Raw genomic sequence first — 26,321 nt, 5'->3', positions numbered from 1 at the left:
GGGGCTGTAAGTATTTAGGAGTTTTAATTTTGGTGTAATTTGGTATGGCCGAGCCATCCGTCAGCTATTAGTGAGTGAAATGCGCTGTGACAAAATCTGTTTCTAGTTGACTGCGGGGCTGCCTCTGTATGAGACAATTTATTTCGGACCAATATCCATTACTTTTTTATCTCTCCCCTGATTGGTTCGGAGATTTCATCTTGCCCGTCAATCACAAGTGCCTGAAATGCAACACTTCTCAACGGCGGAGAATGCAGGGAGGGAGCAAAGAGATTTTTTGGGGCTATTTGATTTTTTTGAGGTTATTTGATTTCAAAGTCTGGCTTTTTTCTGCTCTCACTCTTTCCAACCCTTCAAATCTTACCAACATCAAAGATGCCGACAGGTATACTCCAGACATCTGGGCTTCAATGGGGTTTGAACCCAGAATTACTGGGAGAAACTTGCCCACAGAAATGTTGGACTAAGATAAACAGGACATAGGGTTCAAAACAAATGAAGGACATCCTCTTAAGTGGTTTCAGCGTGTGTATGTCTTTGTATTTTTTAACGCATTAATCTCATTTCACATTAATCTCATTCTTTCCTTCACAATCTCACAATGTCTCACGATGTCGGAGAAAGTCACAAATGGAGATGTTTACAGTCACAACTGAATGAGGATCTCTGGTTTTTAATGTAATAACTAACTAATATTGACGAATAATGACATTTTCAAACAAAATCCGTTATTATATTTATTCTAACTTCAAATGTAAAAGAAATGGAACTTTTTTATCATCCACACTTTGTATGTGGATGAATTTTTTATTTTTTTTTACTTACTCACTTATTCAGGTCAGAAAGAGTAATCTCATCTTCTTCTCCAGAGGTCTGAGTCACAAACACAAAGACACACACACACAAACACAAAGGCGCGCGCTCGACACACACACACACACACGCGCACACACACGCACATATCCTTAGGGGCTTTCTTCCTTCTCAGTTCCTGTATCGGGTTGACAACAAAAGGCGAGATCTTGGGTCAACAACAGCTGAGGATCAAAGGAAAGATGGTCGAAGGCTGTACGTGCGCACGTGTTCGTGCGTTCATGTGCCAGATATAGGTGCTCATTGTTTTCAAAGGGTTCAAAGCTTTATCAACACAGAGGGGTTTTCTCTCGCTGAAAATATTCTCACTTCTCTGTGGCTTTCAATCTGCTTCTCTCTTTCACTAACTCACTCACTCACTAACTTTCGCTTACTTTCTCTCTCCTTCTGTCAGTCTTTATAACTCTCTCTTATACCACCTAGCTCTCCCACACACATTCTTTGCATTTCCATTCTTTCTTCTTCCTGCTTACTCAAAGTGGGTACTTTGCTCTTCTACATAAGTCTTTCTTCCTTCTCGCTCTCTCTCGCTCTGAGTCTTCTACGATTGAGAACTTAGTTAAATGCCCTTCTGCTGTCCTCTGGTTTTAACCTCCAACGCACGCACACACACACACACATGCATGCACACACATACACACATACACACACACACATACATAAACCCTGTGGCATGCACATCATTTTACCTGTTTAGACGTTTGCCCTCTCCCTCGCTGCTTGGCTTAATGTATGGCCAGTATTTATTATTAAAGCGTTTGTATGTGTGTTTGTGTATGTGTGTGCGTATAGGTATGCATGTATGTGTGTGTGTGTGTGTGTGGAGGGGGATGGTATGTGTGTGTTGGTAATTTAGAGGGGGAATCCACATGGATTTTCATTACCTGGAGCTGACAGGGGAAATGGACCTGTTTTTTTAATTGGTGGGGGCTGGCTCAATTGCAGAAGGTCATTGGCTGATAATATGTCAATCATCAGAGAGAGAGAGAGAGAGAGAGAGAGAGAGAGAGAGAGAGAGAGAGAGAGAGAGAGAGAGAGAGAGAGAGAGAGAGAGAGAGAGAGAGAGAGAGAGAGAGAGAGAGAGAGAGAGAGAGAGAGAGAGAGAGAGAGAGAGAGAGAGAGAGAGAGAGAGAGAGAGAGAGAGAGAGAGAGAGAGAGCAGACGAATGATGGGGATGGGGTGACCAAAGGCAAAGGAAGGATTGAAGGATAGAAAGAGATAGAGGCGAGTAGAAAATGGCATAGGACCTGACAGCTCTCTACCCCAGGTCACACTCAACCTCTATACCTCATCTCCATTGCTGTCTTCTCCCAGCACTGTCTTTCCCTCTCTCTCGCTCATTCCCTAACTAACTTTCCTCCCAACCCTCTCTCCCTCTCTCAGCACAAAGTCACCTCCAGGCAAGTGGGGAATCTTCAAAGCTTCTTTCTACTCCTTTTTCGTTTGAGCTGCAGCCATTTTGTCCGGCGTGCCTGCGAGGTTCCAAAGGTGGAGGGGAAGCTTCTCTCCGTCGGTCACTTTCTTCCCGTCTTATTTGGTTCTTTCTTCTGTCTTGAAAAATCACACTTTGAAGTGTGTGCTTTATTTTTTGGTCTGTGTTGCTTTCTGTTTTTTCTATCTCTGGCCTGTTTTCTGTCCATTAGCCTTGTTTTCTGTCTGTCTTCCTGTCTTGTTGTCTGTCGATCTGTTTTCCGTCCGTCTGTCTTGTTACTGTCTGTCTCGTTTTCTGTCTGTCTTGTTGTCTGTCTCTGTTTTCTGTCTTTCCACCTTGTTTTCAGTCTGTCTGTCTTGTGTCCTTCCGTCTTGATTTTTCAGTCCGTCTGTCTTGTTTTCTGTGTTCCTCTCTTCCTGTCTCTCTCTCTTTCGTCCTTGTCTGTGTCTTGTGGTGTTGTGTGTGTATTGTTGAGTCCTCTCTTCCCATCTCTCTCTTCCTTGTCTCTCTCTGGTGCTGTTCCGTGTGTGCTGTTGAGTCCTCTCTTCCTGTCTCTCTTTCGTCCTTGTCTCTCTGGTGGTGTGTGTGTGTGTGTGTGCGTGTTGTGTCGACCTGTTTGCGTGTGTCCTTCCCTATCTGTGCTCCGTCGTGCATCATGTCTCTGATCTCTGTCCATTCCCCTCCCTCCCCTCCACCCATCCTGCTGCTCCATCTCCTCCTCTCTCCGCTGCCCAGTGATGTCGCATCTTCGCTCCACTGGTCATTCACATGCAACTTGGGACTCTGTGTGTGTGTGTGTGTGTGTGTGTGTGTGTGTGTGTGTGTGTGTGTGTGTGTGTGTGTGTGTGTGTGTGTGTGTGTGTGTGTGTGTGTGTGTGTGTGTGTGTGTGTGTGTGTGTGTGTGTGTGTGTGTGTGTGTGTGTGTGTGTGTCAAGTTTCTCTCACACTCTTCACTTCATCTGGTCCTCACCTCCTTATCCACTTCAAGTACCTTGCACCTCCTCCTTCTCTCCCATCCCTCCTATCCCCTTCACTGCCACGTCTCTCTCTCTGTCTCTCTGTCTGTTCTCTTTGTCTGGGTCGGACCACACTGGACTGACCAGTGTGGACCGACCTGGTTGCCATGCCAACGGAGACCAAACACCCCGGCGATGAGGGCCTTCTGTGATCACGACAAACAGGAGGACAGCCCTGTGGTGTTGGGCTGCACTATCTCTGAATGTGTGTGAGACCACGTGTTCCTCTGTGTGTGTGTGGGTGTGTATGTGTGTGCGTGAGTGCGTGTGTGTAGATGTGCATTGCGACATGTGTCTTCGCATCACCGGCGGTCTCCTGGGGGGGTTTCTCTGATAGACCACTACTTGGCGCGAAGGAGATGAAAGGGATGCTGGGAACTCATCTCACGCTAGGAATTCTGGGTAAGTGGTGTGTGATACGAGTCCCCCCCCCCCCCCCCCTCAACACGGGGAGAAAGGAGCCTTTCATCCCTAATCTAAGTTCTCTATCAATAAAGTACCCCCTCTCTCCCTCTCTCTCTCGCACACTTCCTGTTCTCTCCTCATCTCGCCCTCTCTCATTTCCTGTCCTCCGCCTATCCCTCTCTGTCTCTCTGTCTCTCGACCGCCTGTCTTGCCTTCTTTCTGCCTCTCCCGTCGTCCCCACCTCTCGTCTCCCGTGAACACCAAATGATCAAAGTGCTCATTCTGGCCGTGACAGTTCAATTTCACCGGAACACACACACACACACACACACACACACACACACACACACACACACACACACACACACACACACACACACACACACACACACACACACACACACACACACACACACACACACACACACAGAGAGAGAGATTCACGTGCACTCAACTACTAGCAGGTCTATTTGAGATCTCTATGTATATTGAGATGTGAGCTATATAAATCGAGATCAGGAGATATGTTTTTTGGTTTTCTCCTCGCTAAGTGTCGGTGGCACCGTGTATGTACCAGACCTTTCACCTTCCTCTCACCCGACCTCTTACAAACCCTGCCCACTGTGGTGCTGAAGGAAGCCTCATGAAAAGCCGTGTGCGTGGTGTGTTTCCACCTCCGATTAAGGCGCCCCTGGGGGTGTTTAGACGGCCTCGTCACCCCCCCCCCCCCCCCCCCCCCCCCCCCCGAGAGCCAGCGGATCTTCTTAAAGGTTAGCTCCTCATATCGGGTCCGAGTGAGCCATGCTATACAACCGGCGCTGAGCTGTATACACTGCTGAGAGCCGAAATTTTCATTAGTTTTGCGCATTATATTTTGTCTGGAGTATATCCTCCAGGTCTCCCAGGTCTACCGCTAAAAGTAATGATATTCTGGTTAAAAGCCTCTCGTGGGCTCCGAGCCGTCACCGCGGGGAAATGAATGGGAGGCAAGGCGGCGGTTAGACAGACAGCCCAGCGATGGTTCGAGCACGATCGGCGCCGGTATTCGGTTTGCTGCACGCCACGTCGTGAGATATGAAGGAGAAAACTATCGTTTGAATATTGTTGTTTTTGTTTTATTGACTCCTCGCTGGTTAATTGGTCTGGGAGGGGCAGCAGTTTGTGCTGAAGTGACGCGCCTTTTAAACAGCCAAACACTTTTACGATACGCAACCCAGCGATTAGACCATTTATCTATCTTTAGATGTCTTTTTCTCACACTAGTTCTGCAAATCCACATTTACCCGGTTCAACCTTTCCATCCCCTCCTGGTTTCGACCCCCCCCCCACCCCCCTATCTCTGAAACAATAGGAAGCGGAGATCAAAATCAATGCCCAGTAGCAGTCAGTCCTTGGGCTTTATAACTAGTGCCCCACACAGCCCCGGGTTCAAACGACTCCACAAACATAACGTGATGCAGTGGCTTCCACAACTCTAAAGGCGTGTAAGTGATGTTGTCGTTTTGGCTAACTTCCTGTCCGCTTTCGCAGTGAGCACTCGCCCCCCCCCCTCCTCCCCACGTCATCACATGAAGGCAGGCCTTGCCCGACACCTGTCTCTTTTTCCTGGCAGCATCATTTCCCTTCCCTCAGCCGTATTTTTTTTCATCTGGTTATGTAAGCCGTTCGCTCGGAGCGCTGGAATCAGTAGCTTCCCCTGTTCTGCCGTTTCGAGTCAACGCCGAAAGCCGGCCGCCTGCCGCCTGCCTGCCCGTGAACACGCAGAGGTTTCCACCTCTACGTGGGGCTCTCGCTCCTGATTGGATGAAGCGGGAACGGGATGCCAGATACTTTTCTTTCCGTTTACTGCCGAGCAGTGGGACTTGGAGACCACTGTTACTGAACAAACACTCTGTAACAGTGATGGCTTTCAAAATAAAGCCATTTTACATTTATTTTAAAAAAAATATTGCTTAGGGCACATTTAATTCAATCCTCTTTTAGGGGGGAAGAGGGGCACGCCTGCACGACAGCTAAAAAAGGGAAGGGGTGGGCTACTGGGCTTAAAGACTCACTGCAGGTTATTGGCAGCTCGCAAGTGACGGCCAAGGTCTCTGCTGTTTGACTAGCAACCGCGGCTAAAACGGTATAACACATCTAGCCTATTTCTCCACTCTGAGTGGAGTCATTTCTCCACTCAGAGTTTAATTATGAGGACCTAGTTACATTTAGATTTTCCTTATTTGATTTCCTCCGTTTGAATCTGTGCTGCAATAGAGTGCACTTTAGAAGTCCCATTGATGAAAGGTTGATTGCTGCGAATGATTCCAATATAAAGGTAGAAAGGTGTGGGTCGTGTAAATGGGGATACACAGTACACACAGAGGGAAATTATTTGACCGTTCGTTATTATGGTATTCAAGGCAACCTCATTTTGCGTTTGGTTCTGAAACTGTTGTCCCCAGCTCCAGCTCCGTCATTCAAGAACATATAACTCCTGTGTTCTATGCTGTAGTAGTAGTAGGTCTGTGAGTTTTCTGACTGGCTTCGTTCCAGCAGGTATTCAATCTACAAACCCCTACTGTTATCTCCCACCCGCTGATTCTTCTCAAGGACCTCTGACTCGGCAGAAAAAAAACGGCCGGCTATTTATTTCTTAGGGAAATTCTGCTTCTTTCAGTTTTCAGATTTCTTATATTCTGAAGTATCGTCCATTATCACTCCCACGCCCATCCTTGCTTTCGTTTTTCTGTCTGTTCTCTCTTAACGCCCGGGATTCTAATAGGGGGTCTCTCTCTCCCTCTCTCTCTCTCTTTCTCTTTCTCTTTCTCTCTTCTCTGCTTCTTTCTCTCTGCGTCAGTCCATCAACACCCGAAGATGCAATAAAATGCAGTAAACTTTTCTCTGCCTCTCTTCCTCTCTGCTTCCGTCTCTTTCTCTCTGCCTCTGTGTGTGTGTCTCTCTCTCTCTCGTACAGTCTCTGACATTCGTTCACGGTGTTGTTGTAACCAACGCACCACCCCATCTATCTCTTTCTGTACCTCCACCTCTAATGGACCTTTTCTATCTTTGATCATTCCCTGCCCCCCCTCTCACTCCCCTCACTGTCTCTGGAGTTGTCTTTCTCCTTCTATTTTATGAGATTTATCTAGGCTAGTAATTACACACACACACACACACACACACACACACACACACACACACACACACACACACACACACACACACACACACACACACACACACACACACACACACACACACACACACACACACACAGCTGGACACAGGGGTTAGTAGAGGTAGCCACATAGTCCTCCAGCTTTGTAGTACCTCTGTCTCACCAACCAGGGGCACTGTGGCTCTTTGAGAGAGAGAGAGAGAAAGGGAGGGAGAGAGGAAGGGAGGGGGAGAGGATGCTGAGCTTTGGGGAGAGAGATGAGAAGGCTAGGATTCAAGGATAGTGTTGTGTGTTTGTGTGTGCGTGAGAGAGATTTTTGTACAATAGCTTAACAAAGCAGACTGGCATCTCAATTGCATACATTAATGCGATTACATTCACGAAATGGTAAACAAACAGTGCACACATTTTGTGTGTGTGTGTGTGTGTGTGTGTGTGTGTGTGTGTGTGAAAATACATTCACACGCACTAACAAACTTATCTGCTGATAGTCAAGCCCACAGTGGATAGTTAAAAGTATATATACAGTTGGGGAGGCTGTGGTCCCCTTGCTTTGGAAGGTCTCTCTAATACTTAGCCAGCGAACATGATAACTAGCAGACATGCTTACTAGCATGAGAGGCTAGTTGGACAATGAAAGGCTGACGTTCTTCTTCCTGATATTACTAGTTTCCTAGCGGGGGGATGGTTGTCTTTGTCATCTTGCTTACTAGTTGATGTACCTCAAAGTATAACAATAATGGGTTTGTCTTTGTAATTATAATACCAATCGACTGAACCACAACCCGTGTGAATTGGTTATGTTTGTGTATTTTTTTTTCCCTTTGAGTATTGTGTGTACTGTGTGTGTGTGTGTGTGTATGTAATATTAATGTGCAGGCATGATCTCAGACCAGAAGGTTGTTGCTGTCTTGTTTCATCCCAGACAAATAATTTATGACACACACATACACACAAACACACACACACCCATACACATCCACAAACACACACACACACACACACGTGCATGGCCCTGCACAGAGGTGTGCTCACTTTGAAAAATGTTATCAGCCCAGGGCATGTTTCTTTCAGTAACCAGTGTGGCCCGAGTAAAAGGCCACAGAGACATGATGTGTTTACACGCACACGCACACACATAGACAAGTTCTTTGCTCACGCTCCCACACACTGGCTGACCCCAGATCATTGTATTTCTCATCTTGTCATCACCTTCTCTCTTTGTCTCACACACTCTCTCTAACACATACTCACACACACAATCATAGACACACAAATGTAATATTTCTCTTCTTCCTCCCACTGCCTCTCCACCTACTCCACCTAATCCCTCCTTCTATTGCACATTTCATGCCCCTCCTGCTCCATCTCCTGTCGGTCTCACCTTGCACATGTCCACATCACAATGTATCTCTATTCTTTTGTCCTTTTTTTTGTCTTGCTATAACAGTAGACAACAGTATACCAAAGACAGCGAATCATCTGCCGTATGCAAACCAGCAGGTACCACAAATATAAAGTGAACAGGACCAGAATAAGGGGAAAAGTACGAACAGTACGAATAATAAGATGGTCAAACAGAATCTACTGCAAAGGTTTAGGAATAGGGGATTATCACGCTGATACGTAGTACTTCCGCATTCGGTGTTCATTGTGCACTGTGACATCCGGTGAACCACTCATCACTCTGGCGAACTGATGATGGAGGACCGGCAGTTGACTTTCACGACATCCCTGGTAAATGTACCCAAAGTCACGTTTTCTGAAGTTCACAGACTTACCGAACAACACTCCATAACAGCCCGCTCCAAACTGGACAAGGGATTGTTTATTTTTCAAGAAATATAACGACTACGAATGCGAGTGTCTGCTAGCTAGCTTACGCTAGGTAGGTTGGCTTATGCTAACGTCGGTTTGGCGTCAGCTCAGTCTGGAGGGATGAAATGATAGAGATGAAAAATAAGGTAGACTTGTACTTCTTTGGTACATATATGAATGTGTATCTTCAGCAGAAAGTGAAATGAATGTGAAATGAACTGAATGAATAAAGGAACTGAAAGAATAAAAGGATTTAATTCATTCTCTTTTTCTGAGTACATCATTTACTACATTATATATTAACATTATTTTGAATACTTTCAGGATGGACTGACTGGACTTTAAAATTGATTATAGATGAAAGACTTCTCATTCAATTACATTACATGTCATTCAATATATACAATGTTTTCAGTGTACAAAATTACAGCTCCGGAAAAAATGAAGGGACCAATCCAAATGTTCAGTGCCTCTCGTTTTAATATTTATATATTATATTTAATATTTATAGGTACATGTTTGAGTAGAAACACTATTCAACAGGGATCTAGCCTTTTAAATCAAGTGGTCCCTGGAAGTTGGTCATCACACAGCAGACGGTCCACAGCTGATTGACTGTCGCAGACAAGGTGAAAGGACAGTGTGTTCCCAGATGCGGTATTCCTTGACTCTGCCTATTGCTCTTTCTACGAGGATTCGAAGTCGAGCGATTGCTTGTGTTTTCAGAGCATCCTCTTCAGTGAACTGCGCAGTGGTTAGAGATAAATTAATTAGTAATATTATTGTGAGTGCTTCAGTCCATCTTAAACATTTGTCTGCATATCTTAATGGTCACATTTGGGTCAAAGTTTTAATTTAAAATGTTCATTCCTTTCATGCCTACCTGTCATCTTGAAGGGTGGTATAATCAGCGTTGCCCCACGATCAGCTAGTGGCTTCTCGATGGTGAAACCCTTGTCTGCCATGCAGCCATCTCCTGGCTCCAGTAAATCCAGCAGTCCACTTCGTTCAGTCAGCTCTGGGTCGGAGATGGAGCCGGTGAAGAGACTTGACACAAAAGTCACAGCACTACAAGGGGCAATCCCAATCAAGGCCTTAAAGGTTGTTGTGTTCTTGTAAGATGATGTTCGGGTAATCATCGACTGCACCTCGGTGCAGTCGATGATTACCTGAACATCTGGACTGTACTGCACAAATTATCTTGGCATGGTGTTCTTGACTTGCAGTTTACTCATCCAGATGGGGAGGGAGCCAAGGAGCAGGTAACGGTAGTTGGCCCACGGTATAACAACATGGTAGACAGTGGACACACTGACCTGAAACATGTCAGCCAGCACCTTCTCTTGCAGGCCTGCAGCAACCAGGCAGCAGAAGAGAAAAAACTCAACCAGTTGCAGTCTACACGTTGGACTGGGAGAAATGGGTTCAAATGTTTGTTTCTTTTTCTGACATGAAGGTAGATGGTTACATGAAGGTAGATGGTTGAATAACCTCCCAGAAGTCACAAAAAACATCTCTTGACGTGAATCTGGTGTAAAAAAGGATGTCCGCGTCTGAGACACAGAATCTGTGAAAATGCACTTGAACCACTTTCAGCTGTGACAGCTCTCATCAGCTCCTTGACTGTTTCTTCCAATTGCTGTATGTGTACAGCAGCAGCATCCAGTGCACCTGTATGAGATGAAATTAAAACATCTAACCCAGATTTTGGCTGTGACTTGCATATTGGAAGCAGTTTGGACCTCTAAAGAAATTGCTTTTTGTAGCTCAATATTGCTTTTAAATTTTGCTTTTTATAGCTCAATATTCACCTTTACAATTAATTAAGTAAGATATAAAATGCAACATTTGTACTTGTGATGAAGCTTTTCACATTGTGGTTTGGTCAAATGCTGGGACATTAATAAGACTAAACATGTTGTGCCTGAGTTCTGAAAAGTTGACCTACCTCCTCGGTATAACCTACTAATAGCCAATTCTGTGATTAAACCATAGGTAGTACATCCTGTCAGGTAGGTGGTTTAAGAACAGTATGGGGTAATAGTAGGCCAATATTTCAGAACACTAACAAACACTGACAAACCTGGTTTAGGAGCAGAACCGAAATCATGTTCTGTCATCACCACCGAAGCTGAGATCTCCTCCATCAGCTCTTATTCACAGGGCAGCGGTTGCTCCAGGGGAAGGGATGGGTGAACGTCATGGCCTAAGCGAGTTGATGCTCTTTTATAAACAGACCCCCTTCTTGGCAGTCCCCAGTTGTTCCACTGGAAACGGGAGGGTACAGACCCGATTTTCAGTCGCTTGGTGTGACCCCGGTTGGTTGCTAGCTGTAGCGTTTGTAGTCTGATTCACTAAAGTGCCGGCTACAAACAAACATGCTACCTTGTTTTATTTTAAAGTTTGGCCCTTCATCCCGGCGAACCGCTTGAATCCACTTCTTCCTTAGACTAATTTCAGTCGGGAATCCATGAAAACTTAAGTAGGGTTGGTGTTGTTTGTTAGATGTACAAAGTGGAACAGAGAGCAGTGACATCTCGCCTTTGTTTCAGCCATGGTGGAAGTGCGCCGGAAGTGTTCATGCACAACGAAGACAAATCCCGCCACCGGAACCAGGAAGCGTGATAATCCCCTATTATTCATACAAAAACCTTAAAGAGCCCATGCCATTGAAATCACATTTTTCCTATTGTTTGTTAAATAACATAGGTCTGAATAAGTTTGTGAGCTGTGGTAAGTTTGAAATCTATGCAGTTTGTCTGCTGAATGCAATAGGCAATGAAAGGAAAAAGGCAGAAGAAATGAGCCGATCTGGATAAGGTGACACTGTGACGTAGCGTTGTCAAACTATTATTCATGGCCCTGCCCACTTGGTTGGTTCGTAACCACCCACAAGAATTCTGAAGGAGTCGTGATTGAGCTAGTGCTTAATGCTAATACGTGTATGGTAGTTGCTTAGATCGCAGTAACAGGCTAGTTACAGAATTTTGAATGCAATGGCAGAACGACATCGAAGTACATGAACTGCGACATGCTGCCTGCTGCCGGTTGCCGCGAGGCACCACCGCCGCGAAGCACCACCGCCCGGCAGCGGGCAGCCGGGCGGTGGTGCCTCGCGCCGGCAGCAGGCAGCAGGCAGCGCGCGGTTCTGTCTACTACAGATTGATGTGGAAGTGGAAGAACCAGAGACGTCGGAGAACCCGACGAAGTCCTTTGTGATTCATTATATCGTCTGGACGTGCACACAGCTTTTGGCCGTGATAATATGTATTATTTGATATAGATATCTATGTATTATATGATATTATTTAGATGTAGAGCTCCAGGACTGTAACGCAAGTGTTGTACACTTCCTTGTTATTTGGATAACCGTTCTGCTGTTGGTGTGATGGCGCATAACACGTCGGACTCTCGTCTCTGGTATTTCTACAACGAGACTCGTAGTGGGGGTTATCTCAGCCATGGTTGAGAATGAATTGGGGGAAAGGAACTTTGGCTTTGACTCCCTGAAGTAGGCATGAACCACGACATGGAGGAGAAAGGGATTGTTGACCGCGGTCGTCTCCCGCCGGAGCCTCGCTGCCGATGGACCACCGCCTCGGCTTCAGGAGGCGGTGATTAGCGCTGACCGCTGCCGAGGCGGCGGGAAGCAGGGCTCAAGCGGGATACATTCGCGGCCAACAATCCCCTTCTCCTCCATGTCGTGGTTCATGTACTTCAGGGAGTTCAAGCTGTGTGCACCTCTCCAGACGATATAATGAATCACAAAGGACTTCGTCGGGTTCTCCGACGTCTCTGGTTCTTCCACTTCCACATCAATCTGAAGAAGACGCGGTCGTTAGAGATTCATAATAGCCTATCGTCTGGAGGCTCACACAGCTTTTGGCCATGATAATATATATTATATATTATATGATATAGATATCTATGCATAATATGGGTTTCTAAGAGCCATTGCGATACATCCACCGTGCGCATGGTACTGTGGCTACAAGCTGCTCAGGGCCACACCCCCACCCCCCTCCTTGACCTGCCTTGACACGCCCACCGTAACCAGAGCGCATGGTACTGTGGCTACAAGCTGCTCAGGGCCACACCTCCACCCCCCCTCCTTGACCTGCCTTGACACGCCCACCGAAACAGCGCGTTTGGGGGAAGCTCAATGTGCGACTGGTTCGGAGTGGCTGTAACTCTGCACCACGGCTGAATTTCGGGGACGTCTTTGAATACTGTGTTTGTGGCCCACTTATACCTATATTAAAGCATCCATAAATAGCATGGCATGGGATCTTTAAACAGTAGGTGGTAGGTACGGTCTCTGTCTGCACTCATCTTTAAAGTGCGTATTGGAAGTTAATGTTTTTAAAAATATTTATGCATAACATTCTCTGAAAATTGCTCTTTGAAATTAAAATGCAGGATTTTATCAGTTTAAAAAAGTATATCGGCAAAAAATCCAGTTTTAAAGTGACTATTTTGAGCAAGGCTTCAAAAACCGTTGTTTTTTTATGTGATACGTCAAACGCGTCATATTACGTAGGAATTGGTAGACGCGGTCGCTGTTGCTGCCTCAGCTCTATGCGTAGTTGTGAGTAGTTACCGCGGTGAGCGGTCTTGTATTCCCCCCCCCCTGTGGTTTTTGGATTTTTCTAATCGACGAGATGAGGTTTTGTATCTGTGGGGGTTGTTCCAACTCCGACCTCCTGTCCGACCATCTCCGATTTCACAGTTTCCCCGATCGGAGAAAGGATGGAGCAGGCTTTCGAGCCTGCAAACCCTCCACGTTAGTTGTACTCACTCGTTCTCCAGTAGGGGCATACACACAACCTCTTTGACGCCAGGGTTGTTGGCCTTTTCACTGGAGCAGCGCTGAAGGTCCCAGGTGGCCAGGCGCACCGCGGCCCGGCCGTCCCGCGGGCCCGGGGCCGGTGCCACGCGGGGCCGCAGGGACACCATCTGCGTGGGTCCTCCCGGCGGGAGGTCGAGGTCGTCGCTCCGGAGGCTGAACGAGGTTGGGCTCGGATGGGACCGACCGGTGTAGGTCAGCCCGCCGTTGGTATTGGTGGACGGAGTTCTTGAGCGCTCCACAAACACCTGGAAACGGATCTTGTCCAGTAGGGAGCAGTTTATGTGATCGACCCGAACCAGGTCCTCGATGCTCTTGAACGGACCGTGTTGGGTCCGATAGGCGACAATGTTCCGGGCGATTTTCTCCGTGATGCCGCGGATGCTCATGAGCTGCGGCGGGGGTGGCGGTGTTGATGTTCATGCCGCTGCAGGAGGACATATGCTCCGGGTCTCTCCCCAGGGAGGACGGGGAGTGCTGCGACGAACTGGTCCTACTCGACACGCAGATCTCCACTTTAATAATCTCCAGTTTGGTGGCGCCTATCGCACTCACCAGCGCTAGGTCCTCCACCTTCTTGAAGCCCCCGATGCAGTCCCGGTACTCCACGATGCTCCGCGCCACGGGGCGGTTGACCCCGGGCAGGGTCATGAGCTCTTCCTCCGTGGCCGTGTTGATGTTCAGCCGCTCCTGGTTCACCATAATTCTCCTGACACCACAACTCTATCTCCCTCCTATTGCCATGGTGTCTCCCCCTTTTAGGTGGTTGCTGTTCTCCCTCACGGCTAGCTGGCTCAAAATTGTACGGAAGTGGTCCGAAACTGTTATCCATTGTTGTTATGTTGCCTATGTAGTCTATGATGATTAGAACGTCCGTCTACCAATTCCTACGTCACGCTCAAAAACAAGCGTTTGAGATGCGGAAGTAAAATTGTATCACAAAAACGGCTCAAGATGCCACTTGTAGTGTAGATTTATTAATAAAAACTAAATAATCGTGTTTTAGAATTTTTTTCCTATATGATTCTTCACTGCAGTATCTAACTTCCAACACTTTAAGGTTTTTTTTTTTGTTCAGCAAGTTCCACTAATTTCCCCTGCCTCCTCTATACCTCCTAGAATGCAGGGGGATGAATCTCAAACTTTTTCTCCAAAGTATAAAATACACTTCCATCTGTCGCCGTCCGCCATTGGGTGCTTTGTGTGCGTCGCGGGGCCGGGTTTGAATGAGGAAGGATCCCATAAGAAGAAGAGGAGTGCTGACGCGTCGGCGCTAACATCCTCCAGAACCACCCCGCGTGAAGGGAACATTGCTGGTTCCTATACCCAGAAATGGGTGTTGAAGTAGAGGGGGGGAAGACACCCCCAGACACACACACACACACACACACACACACACACACACACACACACACACACACACACACGCCCCTTTGATCGCTGGGTGAATACATTATCACATTGAGTTTTAGTCTGATGCCAGTAAATGTGGTCTAAAGACTCCCAGATTTTTTTGGGCCGTGTTCAGCTAACATGTCTTTCCCGAGCGAATTCTTCAGACAAGCGAACGGCTCTGTAATTCCACGAGCAGCTGGCTGTGTGGAGATTTTACGGGAGGGAAAAAGATGATTTATTTCGCGAGTAAATAGTGGGGGAAATGAAGAGAAAACGGCAGGTTCCTGGTGGTGTTTGGAGGAGGTGGCAGAATGAGGGCGCGCAGTATGCTCCCTGCTTTGTTTTTTCCCCTCCAGAACCTAACCTGTACCGACGCCTCTTTCTCCGCCACATATCGAGTCGTTTCAGTGACCACGGAAGCGTTCCGATGCATACAGTTCGGTATTAATAAATTGCGTTCAGGGTGTGTGTCTCCCAGTCAACAGGCTCTGGGTTCCAACGCCAACGTCCACCGTCTACCTGTAGAGATGTAGAGCGAGACGCCCCCATCGTAACCCCGCCCTCTCCTGCGGGACTCGAGTCTGACACCTTCTGCAAATGACTTGGGGCTTAAACATCACACACCGCCACCTGAATAAGTCACAGAGCTGGCTTTTACCATGTTGTGTTAATCACGTGGGTGGGTCTCTTGCGTGTCAAACACCTGTGCTCCGACGCTGTGGAGGAACAGCGGAGACAGGCTGGAGATGGACTCAGTAGATGGCACTGTTGCTGTATCTGTATCAAACACATGGAGACACAGAGGCACGCACGCACGCACGCACGCACGCACACTGATAAACACCCTTATGCACGAATCCCTTTAATACACCAAGTAAGACGCTTACACATTTGTGCGCATGGACACACACGCACACGCACACAGACCCTGTTTCTATCAGTGAGTCTTTTAGTGCTTCACAGACACATGCATTAGCTCTATGTGCGTTTATTCACTGTAATGTATTGTTATGAGAAAAACAGACAGATCGGCCCTCACACTAAATCTCATTCTCACAGCAGCCAAAGGATGAAAAAAAAACCGGATAATAATAAAAAAACGGATCCCCCCCCCCCCCCCCCACCCCCAGAGTCTCACACACACACACGGCAAACAGACACTCGACAAATGTACACACAGCACACATAAAGACACACACATACACACACTTTGTTAGATACATACAATTGTAAACAGTGCAGTATATAACCTTGAATTACTGCAGCAATATCAGTGTGGTTGAGAGAGAGAGAGAGAGAGAGAGAGAGAGAGAGAGAGAGAGAGAGAGAGAGAGAGAGAGAGAGAGAGAGAGAGAGAGAGAGAGAGAGAGAGAGAGAGAGAGAGAGAGAGAGAGAGAGAGAGAGAGAGAGAGAGAGAGAGAGAGAGAGAGAGAGAGAGAGAGAGAGAGAGAGCCCAGGCTGATATGGAGCACATCTCCCTACCTCACACACACAGCGCAGCATGGCACCAACTGCCAGCTCCTGCTGCAGTATTCTATTGTTGGCCATTGAACAACTCAAAATGTGCAATTGAAGATGAAGTGCCTGGCCCAAGGGTAATTTGAGTGGTTGGATGAAATACTTGGCAGGGCCAGGGTTTGGATCCCAGGCCTGACAGGGCTGGGTTGGGGGGTGGGTGTCTCCTTGCCTTCCAGGATTTCAGGTTACTGGAGAATGACTGGGAACAATGATGCTGCTGTCACTGACGCAGGTCTGTCTTGATGAATGAGGCTATATGCTGGTATCGGCTATAGGCTGGAACAGGCTATATGATGGAAGAGGTTATAGGTTGGAACAGGCTATATGATGGAAGAGGTTATAGGCTGGAACAGGCTATATGCTGGAAGAGTTAGGCTCCAACAGGCTATATAATGTAAGAGGTTATTGACTGGAACAGGCTATATGTTGGAAGAGGTTATAGGCTGGAACAGGCTATATGCTGGAAGAGGTTATAGGCTGGAACAGGCTATATGCTGGAAGAGGTTATAGGCTGGAAATGGCTATATGCTGGAAGAGGTTATTATAGGCTGGAACAGACTATAGACTAAATCAGGTTATGCTGGGTGAGGTTAAAGACTGTCCTAGGTCATCCATACGCTTCAAGAACCTAACCATTGGACGAGATCATAGACTTGAAGAGGCTGTAGGCTGTACAAGGCTTAAGGCCGGAGGTGCAATAGACGTCTCCCTTACGGAGATGATTGATTGCGGCCCCCTTGTGCGGGTCAACCTTCCAAAGGCCCCTTCTTTCCTTGATGGAGCCTATCGCGTTGCCTCCTGCAATCCTTTGCATGCAAGAGAAGTGTGTAGTCTTGGAGATGTTGTGTTTTGATCGTTCGCAACACCTTGATTCATGATCAAGGGCGGCACTAGCTCAGGAGGTAGAGCGGGTTGGCTGGTAACCACAAGGTTGCTAGTTCGATCCCGGCACCTCATAGCTGTATGCCGAGGTGTCCCTGAGCAAGGCACTTAACCCTAACTGCTAGCCGCTACAATGCTACAATACTATACTGCGACAAAAGAGCGTGATATAAATGCGGTCCAGTCTGTTTGTGTGTTGATCGTTAGAAACACCTTGATCATTCAGAGAGACGCTCTCTGACGTTGATCAAGCTGTTCCGGAACCTTCCCACCCTCCGCATGGCACTCGCACACCTCTCCCTGTGAGTCACTTAGCGCCGCCATACTTGTTTCTGCCCTCCGACCTCCCTGGCAAGCCCGGCCGGATGTTTGCAGTAATCTTATATAATTAATTCGGACGATATCCCTGCATTAAAAAAAAAAAACACACACACACACACCAAATAGACAAAGCGTATCGCCCACAAACACATTCATCGATATATACGAATATCCTTAAAAAAGTTTAGGCGCACAGACCCCGCCACCAACACCAGAACCGAGGGAAAACTACGACCAAAGCAGTTCATCTTTGGCCCGGGGCCAGGAGAAAAAAAAATGACCCCTAACAACCACGAGAGGAAAAAGAGAAAGAGAGGAGCGGGGAGAAAGATGTATCACCACCCAGAGTGGCTTCAGATGAGTCATAGTTTAGGGAGCCAGGCTGGCTGCCAGTATTTAACATCACGGCAGGGGGGGGGGGGGGGGGGGGGGCGAGAGAGAGAGAGAGAGAGAGAGAGAGAGACTATTAGAATCCTAATCCAGGGCGTTAAGCACTGCTCTGTTTCAGTTCTCTCTGAAGACCACCGGCTCCACCCGGCGGCGGCAGGGTCTCGCCAGGGCCTGCCTTGGATCCCTTGAGCAGGGGAGGCTGTCGGAGGCCACAAACGGGCGGCCGGGGTTGCTACGTGCGTCGGATACTGCATATACATGATGCGGTTAAACCGGCCAGGCCTGAAGGGCGAGTCCGGGAAGCTAGTCACCAAGCGAGACGGGTTTATAAAAACCAGCGCAGTAAAACAGACGGGGTCGGATGGATGGACACCAGGTGGAAACCACGGCGTCGTCTCTTAAAGACCCCCAATAAAGACAAGCCCCCTCGTTCCACATGCAGACGGCCGCCGACGCTGTCACTTGTAGCGTTTTATCGGTACAGCGGGTCACCAGTTAGCGTATGGCGTGGTTAATGTGCTATGTCGTCGTAGCTCCGTGCTGTCATTTGGGATATCGTAGCGGTTGCGGGGGGCTTGTCCCCCCAGCCTTCACCCGATCCCCGACGTCTACGGTCCAGCGTTCTTACTCGTAGTAAGGTTCCTGGAGATACCTGCTGACTGTGTTGCATATCAAAGTTCACCGTACGTGAAGCATCTGCTAAATGACTACCAGATGATGTCATGTCAATGCACACAGGTCCTTCAGTTGAAGTAGTAACGTATCACATTACGTTATATAGAAATTGCTTTGTAATGACATTACCGTGCAAATTAACTGTGCAATAAATAACGGGGATTTTTTTCATTCAACTGTCTCGGGTCCTGGCATTATCCCTGGAACTAAAGAGGCTGATTTGCTACTTGCCATAGTTTATTACCGTTATTTTTCACTTAAAAAAAAGCTATTAAAGTACTTATTCAACGTATAGTTTTTTAAAGGGGTTTGAAATATGTGTGCGGAGGGATCTTTAGCACTACACAGACATTTTTTCTCCTCTCTATCTGTAGATCATTCTTTTTTTTTCTTCCACACTATATCTCACACCGGTGCCAGGACTGTGGGGCGTGAGGCCCAGAAGAGACCACTTGTGTGCACACACGCATCTTTGTCTGGAGAAGAGATTCCCTGACCGTGGAAGGTGGCAGTGTGTTAGCATTACCGCTAGGAGAGCTAGGTTAGCCAACGATTTATTGGAAGTACTCCAAGGATAGCTTGGTAAGCGAAGCATTTTTAACGAAAGATCGGTCCAACTGCTTTGTTGGACCGATCTTTATTTAACAGTTTATTAACAGTGTTGCTAGGATAGCATTGTTCTCTAACCATTATTAGCAGTACTGCCAGGACTGCTTCTTTCGTTAACAATTTATTAGCAGTACTGCTAGGATAGTCACAATAACGCTGCTTTGGTATTTGGACATTTCTGTAGTTTGCTCTCAGTCACAGATTAAAATAGAACGAGATATTCAAAATTAACTAAAGTTAAAAGAGAAAGAAATATTTTGGAGATAAAAACAAACTTGATTTAATAAATGAGTCACAATGTGATGTTTTTTTATTGCAGCTAAAAGACAGATGTTAATTGTGAGAGTTAAATTCAAACACATTCATACCAGGTTAGTTTTCACCTCAGGCAGCATTATGCCTTGACCCTTCGTGTGCCATGATGACCCCAACCATTCGATGAATTCTCTCAAGTGTAGTCCTTTCACATTGAGAGCCATAAAGCAGTGCTTAGGAACAGAAAAACCTTTGACTTCTACCCTCAGATGTCATACTTGGCGAATACACAACTCGTGAACATCTTTTTCAGGTTCCAGTTATGTGCTATACATGGGGAACAAAGGGCTCTGGGAGAGTACTTATGAAGAACTGGGGAACATAGGGTCTCTGGGAACACAGCAAATGCTCAAACAGCACCCTAAACTGATAGTTTAATCATTTAACTTTTTATTAACAGTACTGCTATGATATCTAATTTATATAACAGTTTATTAGCAGTACTGCTAGGATAGCGCAGTAAACTAACTGTTTATTAGCAATGCTGCTCAGTCAGCTACTCGTTTATTGGCTAAGGAGTTTCACAGACGTATGTGACTCGACAAGCTGATGAATATGATGGAATATAGCTGTTGACGGTGATAATTGTAAGTCCTTTTTCAGAATCCCTAAACAGGAGTTTTGTGCCGCCCAGAAGTCTCTTGTCAACTGAAAAGGAATCAGCATTTGTTAAAGTTGTATACGATTTCTCCAGAATGTTATCTTCTTTTAGCAGCCGATATTTTCAAGGAAGTTCTGAAGCTATATCAAATCCCGTTGCAATCAGTTCTTCAGTCAGGTGGTGATAATTAAGCAGCTCAGGGTATTTAGTACCAAATCATATTTTCCTGGCTTGTGTTGTACAACAAAAATAAGCCATTTCCTCCAATATTCCTTGGAATCTTTCCTTCTTTATTTCTTTCTTTTTCGTAATTAGTGGTCAACTCTTGGCCAACCGAGTCGACTAATGAATCGATCCATTGTAGCCGATTTTGGCTGAAACTGTAAGGCTTTTAAACTTTTAAATACCTTTTTAAAATGGCTATTATTATCGCTTACTTTGTTAGAATCCAGCTGTGGATCTGTTTCCCAGAGATTTGCAAGAACTGTAACCCGTACCCTTTTTATGATGCAAGCATAATCAAGTACTTTCAGCAACTTTAGTTCCACAGTTTCACCTCTCCATTATCAATTGCTCACAGAAAACGAGACGGCACAATCAAATATTTCCATAGCCCACTTCAACCTTTTTCCCGACCATACGCACATTTCAGATGATATCATTTTTATTTCATAGACAGAAGCTCCACAGAGAGCCTCATTGTGGTCCACCAGTGGAGTAATTCAGCGTGACCTGGGCGGTCCACCCACGCGCCGGTCCTCTCTGGGGACCCCCGGCACACGCTGTATGATGCTTTCTAATCACGATAATGCATGAATCTTACAATAATATCTCCACAAGGTGGAAAGGTACACGCCGCCAGCTCAGTCAAAACCAAGACGGAGTTAAAGATCTCGGCTTTTAGTAAATAAGTGAAGATCTGTCAATTTGATTGTATTTTTCTATGTTATTTATTTTATTTATATTTTTATGAATGTACAATTATATTATTCCCAGTAGGGACACAAACAACCAAAACAAAGGCTGTACTGTGACTTGAGAAGTGTAGCCATTGCGTGGGCAGTATGCTGGGTACGTGCGTGTCAAGTACACATTGCTTATAGTACTTTTCCATGCCCTCAGTGTCCAGCTCACAGTCTTTGAATTTCCAATAAGTCAGGTTTACAGGAACCCAGAGAGAGAGAGAGAGAGAGAGAGAGAGACTGGATCTCTCCCATTCACACTCGTTCTGACGCCCTCTGGTGTTTCTAGCCCTCTCCCTCCCTGCAGTTCTTCCTCCTCATATCTCACTCCTACTTCTTTCGATCCCTCCACCATCCTCTCCACACGCACAGACACGCACACGCACACACGACACAGGTTTCTTGGCAGGGCTTGGCACTCGCCTACTTTGTCCAAATAACAGGTTGATGGTTTGTGTATTTGTGTCTGGGTGTGTGTGTGTGCGTGTGTGTGTGTGTGTGTGTTTATGTACAATTTGGTTTCTATTGACTGAGTCGGTTCATATGTTGAATGTGTGTGTGTGTGTGTGTGTGTGTGTGTGTGTGTGTGTGTGTGTGTGTGTGTGTGTGTGTGTGTGTGTGTGTGTGTGTGTGTGTGTGTGTGTGTGGCAGTAGTCTAGACGTGGTTTCCTCTCCCGTGTTTGTCTTTCTCCTCAGGCCAGCTGATGTGTTCAGCATGGAATGTTACTGCTACTGCTGACACACACACACACACACACACACACACACACACACACACACACACCGAGAGAGCAAGAGGGAGAGAGGGAGGCAGAGAGAGAGATATAGATGGATGTTGGGCCTTTTGTTCACACACACACACACACACACACACACACACACACACACACACACACACACACACACACACACACACACACACAAACACACGGTATACTTAATTGGGTCTTGCTTCTCCTCCTTTTGTCTTCTCTTCCCTACCTTCATTTTGTCTTCTCTTATCAGGTTCTCCCTCCCTCCCTCCCTCCCTCTGTCTTGTCTCCCTTCCTTCCTTCCACTTCCTGATCCCCCCCTCGCTAGGATCGCACTGCAGAGGATGTACCGTAAACAGTGTGTGGTTTGCCCTGGTGCACCAGCAAATTGAAAAGAGAAATAGTGGCTGAAAGAGTGAAACTATTGTATGACACACTGCGAGAGTGTGTGTGTGTGTGTGTGGGTGTGGGTGTGTGTGTGGGTGGGTGGGTGGGTGGGTGGGTGGGTGGGTGGGTGTGTTTGATTCTAATTCCCTCCCATGGTGGCGTTATACCATCTAATAATGACTGGCACCGACCACACACACATGCACATGCACACACACACACACATGCACAAACACATGTGTCCACACAAACACATGTGTCCACATGAACAGACTTGGGGGTTCTTTTCATGAATTTATTTTAAGCCTGTGATGCATATTCATAAAGCCTGGCTGACATTTAGAGTCGCGAGTCACGACCCATCCTTCAGCTCCATCTCCATCTCTCCATCTCTCTCTCTCTCTCTCTCCCTGTCTCTCTCTGTCAGTGTCTCTCGCTCGACAGCTCTCACACTCTCTGTCTGTGTCTCTGTTCCCCGCTCTCTGATCCGTTGTGTAAACAGAGCTCTGCCTGTTTCTGTCGTTCCTGGTATTATTAAACTAATCTGACCTCTGGCAACATGCACCAAGGGTGCAGAGGGTTGAATGCACTCCCTTCAAATGGTCTTCTTTTAAATGTAGCTCATTTTGTAGTCGCCGAACACATGCATATGAAACATATGCATAAACGACCTATTTTTGTTTTCACAGAATAACAATGTGTGAAGTTCAATGCACTCTTAAGCATTAGAATACAAACTCTGACTCCTCCACTTAAGTTCTAATTAAATCAGCCAATTACAGTTTGAAAAACAGATTGCATATCAGCCGAGGTCATAACATTATGCAAATGTCTTTTAGTATTACCTTGAAATGTAGCATGTGTTAATTAAGTCCTTATTTGTTCAGGACTTTATTTTGCATTTCTCAATGCTCTTTCTAACAAGTGTTTCTTCATGAAAATGTCATGAGAACACTGCGTCTTTGAAACCTTTGGTCGGTGCTAGGCAAGCTTAACGATAGCCCAACATTAGCGAGCCATTTTCTCTTTGTGTTCGTTTTACAAGTTCATTTTGGGACCTTTTTATGCACACGATTGCCTTTGCTGTCGCATCGCTCCAGTCAACCTGCTCTTCGTCCTGGCACTTGTGCTGTTTCAGGTCAACAGCTATCTCACCTCTCTCTGTGTGGCTTTGTTAGACAAACCTTGTGTCGCCGTAATTGCCTCTATTTCTGTTTGAAATGACCCCCGAAGGCATCTCGCGGCCGGGCCCTCGGCTCGATAATGTGCAACACGCTCCTAACAATCAGTTCGCTCCTGTTACACTCAGCACTTCCTCTGTTTTGGATTGGCTTTTTCAATTCTATCATGTTCTACTTTGGTCCGAAAATTACAGCTGTCGTCAGAACTCCGGCCCCCCTGCTAAGTGAAAAACGCTTTTTACACAAGGTTTTACGCAAACTTAGAATTCATCATGGCATAACAACTAAGCGCAATCATGTCCCGGTATTTACATTTAAGATAACCACCATGCTCTGCCTTCCAATGTTTTCACTGAACACCTTTCCCCTCCCTTCCCTTTAATATATTATTGTCTTAACTCCCCTTATTTTTCTCTTATACTCTCCATCTCTCTCTCACCGTCTCTCTCTTTTGCTTTCTAGCTCTCTCTCTCTCTCTTTTGCTTTCTCTCTCTCTCTCTCTCTCTGTCTCTGTCTCTGTCTCTCTCTCTGTCTCTCTCTGTCTCCGTCTCTGTCTCTCTCTCGCTCGCTCACTTACAGTAGTCCAATTGCTTCAGGAGTTCAAGATTGTAAAAATCAATCTTCATAAGGGAGAAAGTTTAATCTTTCATCTGTACAGGTCTCCTGGTAGAATCTTTATCGCTCTCTCTCCCTTTCTCTTTCTCTCTATCTTACACACACCCCTGTGCTTTTGAAATCGTAATCATAAAATTATCTTTCTAGTTGGCCTCGACAACGACCTGCACTTCATCATGAAAGCACTCCAAAAACATATTCAAATACAGAACACACACACACACACACACACACACACACACACACACACACACACACACACACACACACACACACACACACACACACACACACACACACAGAGAGAGAGAGGCTTTCTTCCTTTCCTCCTGAACATGCTAGAACATGGCTTGATGACAGTAACTGGAGTTTGTAATATAACAATGTCTTTTATAAAGTTAATAAATAGGCACAGTATATATTAGTAGGCCTCATAGCAACACAGACACACAAAGACAAACGTTTCCAACTTTAAATTTTTCATTTTCTCCCCAGAAAATATCTCAACATTTTTCTCTCTATCTCCCCCCGGCCACCCCTCCCCCTCTCTATCTCCCTTCCCCTCAGTGTCACTCTCCTCCCATCACCCTTGCCCCCTTTTGTCTCCATCTGGTTAACTTATCAGCCCTCGTATTCCCCGTTGCCGGGGAAACCAGGGCAAACAGCGATTGGAGCAGTACACACAGTACAATGCCTCTCTGTTTCCCCCTCTCCCTCCTTTCCCCTCCCTCCCCTCTCTCCCTCCCCTCTCTCCCTCCCCTCTCTGCCTCCCCTCATACCTTCACTCCATCCACGCCACTATAGCCTTCTCTTCCATGGGTTTCTCCCCCACAGTCCCCCACTTGTCTGTCTGTCTGTGTGTGTGTCTCTCTCTCTCTCTCCTCTCTCCTCTCTCCTCTCTCCTCTCTCGCTCCCTGCTCCCTTTGCGGCCCAAAGGCAACTCTGCCAATGTGGGCACAAAATTTAATTTCAGTCTTGAAATGGAAAAAGAGCTATGGTTTTCTACAGTGCGAGGTAGAGAGAGAGAGATGAACAGAGATGGAGCACTAGAAGAGAAAGAGAGAGAGAGCACTAGAAGAGAGAGAGAGAACATTAGAGAGAGAGAGAGAGAGTTAGAGAAAGAGAGAGAGCACTAGAAGAGAGAGAGAGAGCATTAGAGAGAGAGAGAGTTAGAGAAAGAGAGAGAGAAAGCACTGGAAGAGAAAGAGAGAGAGAGAGAGAGAGTTAGAGAGAGAGCGCACTAGAAAAAGAGAGAGATAAATGAGAGATTGGGGATTGAAGGGGGAGAAGCAGAGAGATCATATCACTCACCTGAATTCAAATGTTCATGCAGTGTGTGTGCGCGCGCGTGTGATTGTGTGTGTTGGCGTCAGTCTGTTGATTGATGTGAGAGCGTTGTGTACCGTTCTATTCTGCAGTCCTCTGTGGTAATAAAGGCCACTGTGCACAGACACACTCACGCACATGCACACACACGAACATGCAGGCACATATGCACACTGACACACACACAAACACACACACAAAAAATCACAGTTGCACATGCACACACATATGCACACACACACATATGCGCACACACACGTTCACACATTTACATGTGTACACACACTCGCACACATTGCACATGCACAGACTGAGATGCACCTGTACGTCGCACATGACCATATGCTCACATGCACGTTGTGCTCCGACCCAAACTCGCTCACACACACACACACACACACACACACACACACACACACACACACACACACACACACACACACACACACACACACACACACACACACACACACACACACACACACACACACACACCCTGAACACCCTTGGCTGTGTGAACATCTGACTCAGCATTACAGAATCGTCCGGAGCAGACAAAATGGCCCCTGATAGTGGCCACAGGAAACAACCTTAACAGTTGGCAACAGACGGTAAGCTCACTTAATAAAGGATGATTTATCTCACTTAGGCTTCGTTACAGATTGTTTTACACGAGCCAGAGTACCAGATAGCAAATGCAGAGCGGGTAGTGGATTGGAAGGGAGGGAACTCGCTGTACTTTCTGTTAATGGTATCACTTTGATACTGCTGTGTGACTTGACTTTGACTTTTGATGCAGTTTAGGGCTTTTAACATTTCAGTGAAAGTACGAGAGCCGCTAA

The 26,321-nt window shown here is 46.5% G+C and overlaps 1 protein-coding gene and 1 long non-coding RNA gene across 4 annotated transcripts in view; one reads left to right on the top strand and one right to left on the bottom strand.

The window, feature by feature from the left end:
- Nucleotides 1–26,321, top strand: part of rplp1 (ribosomal protein, large, P1) — a 93,525-nt gene that overhangs the window by 13,911 nt on the left and 53,293 nt on the right. The window lies entirely within an intron of this gene.
- LOC132451240 (uncharacterized) lies at nt 8,941–10,153 on the bottom strand. 3 transcript variants are annotated; one of them, XR_009524013.1, is made up of 3 exons: nt 10,021–10,153; nt 9,588–9,722; nt 8,941–9,448 (listed from the first exon to the last, which is right to left on the bottom strand). It is a non-coding gene; the product is annotated as an uncharacterized LOC132451240 (long non-coding RNA). The 3 variants fall into 3 exon arrangements; XR_009524012.1 differs by lacking the exon at nt 10,021–10,153 and adding an exon at nt 9,874–10,014; XR_009524011.1 differs by lacking the exon at nt 10,021–10,153 and having other exon boundaries at nt 9,588–9,867.

This window comes from Gadus macrocephalus, chromosome 22, assembly GCF_031168955.1.
Source record: "Gadus macrocephalus chromosome 22, ASM3116895v1".
Taxonomy (NCBI): domain Eukaryota; kingdom Metazoa; phylum Chordata; class Actinopteri; order Gadiformes; family Gadidae; genus Gadus; species Gadus macrocephalus.
This window is presented reverse-complemented; position numbering and strand designations above follow the sequence as displayed.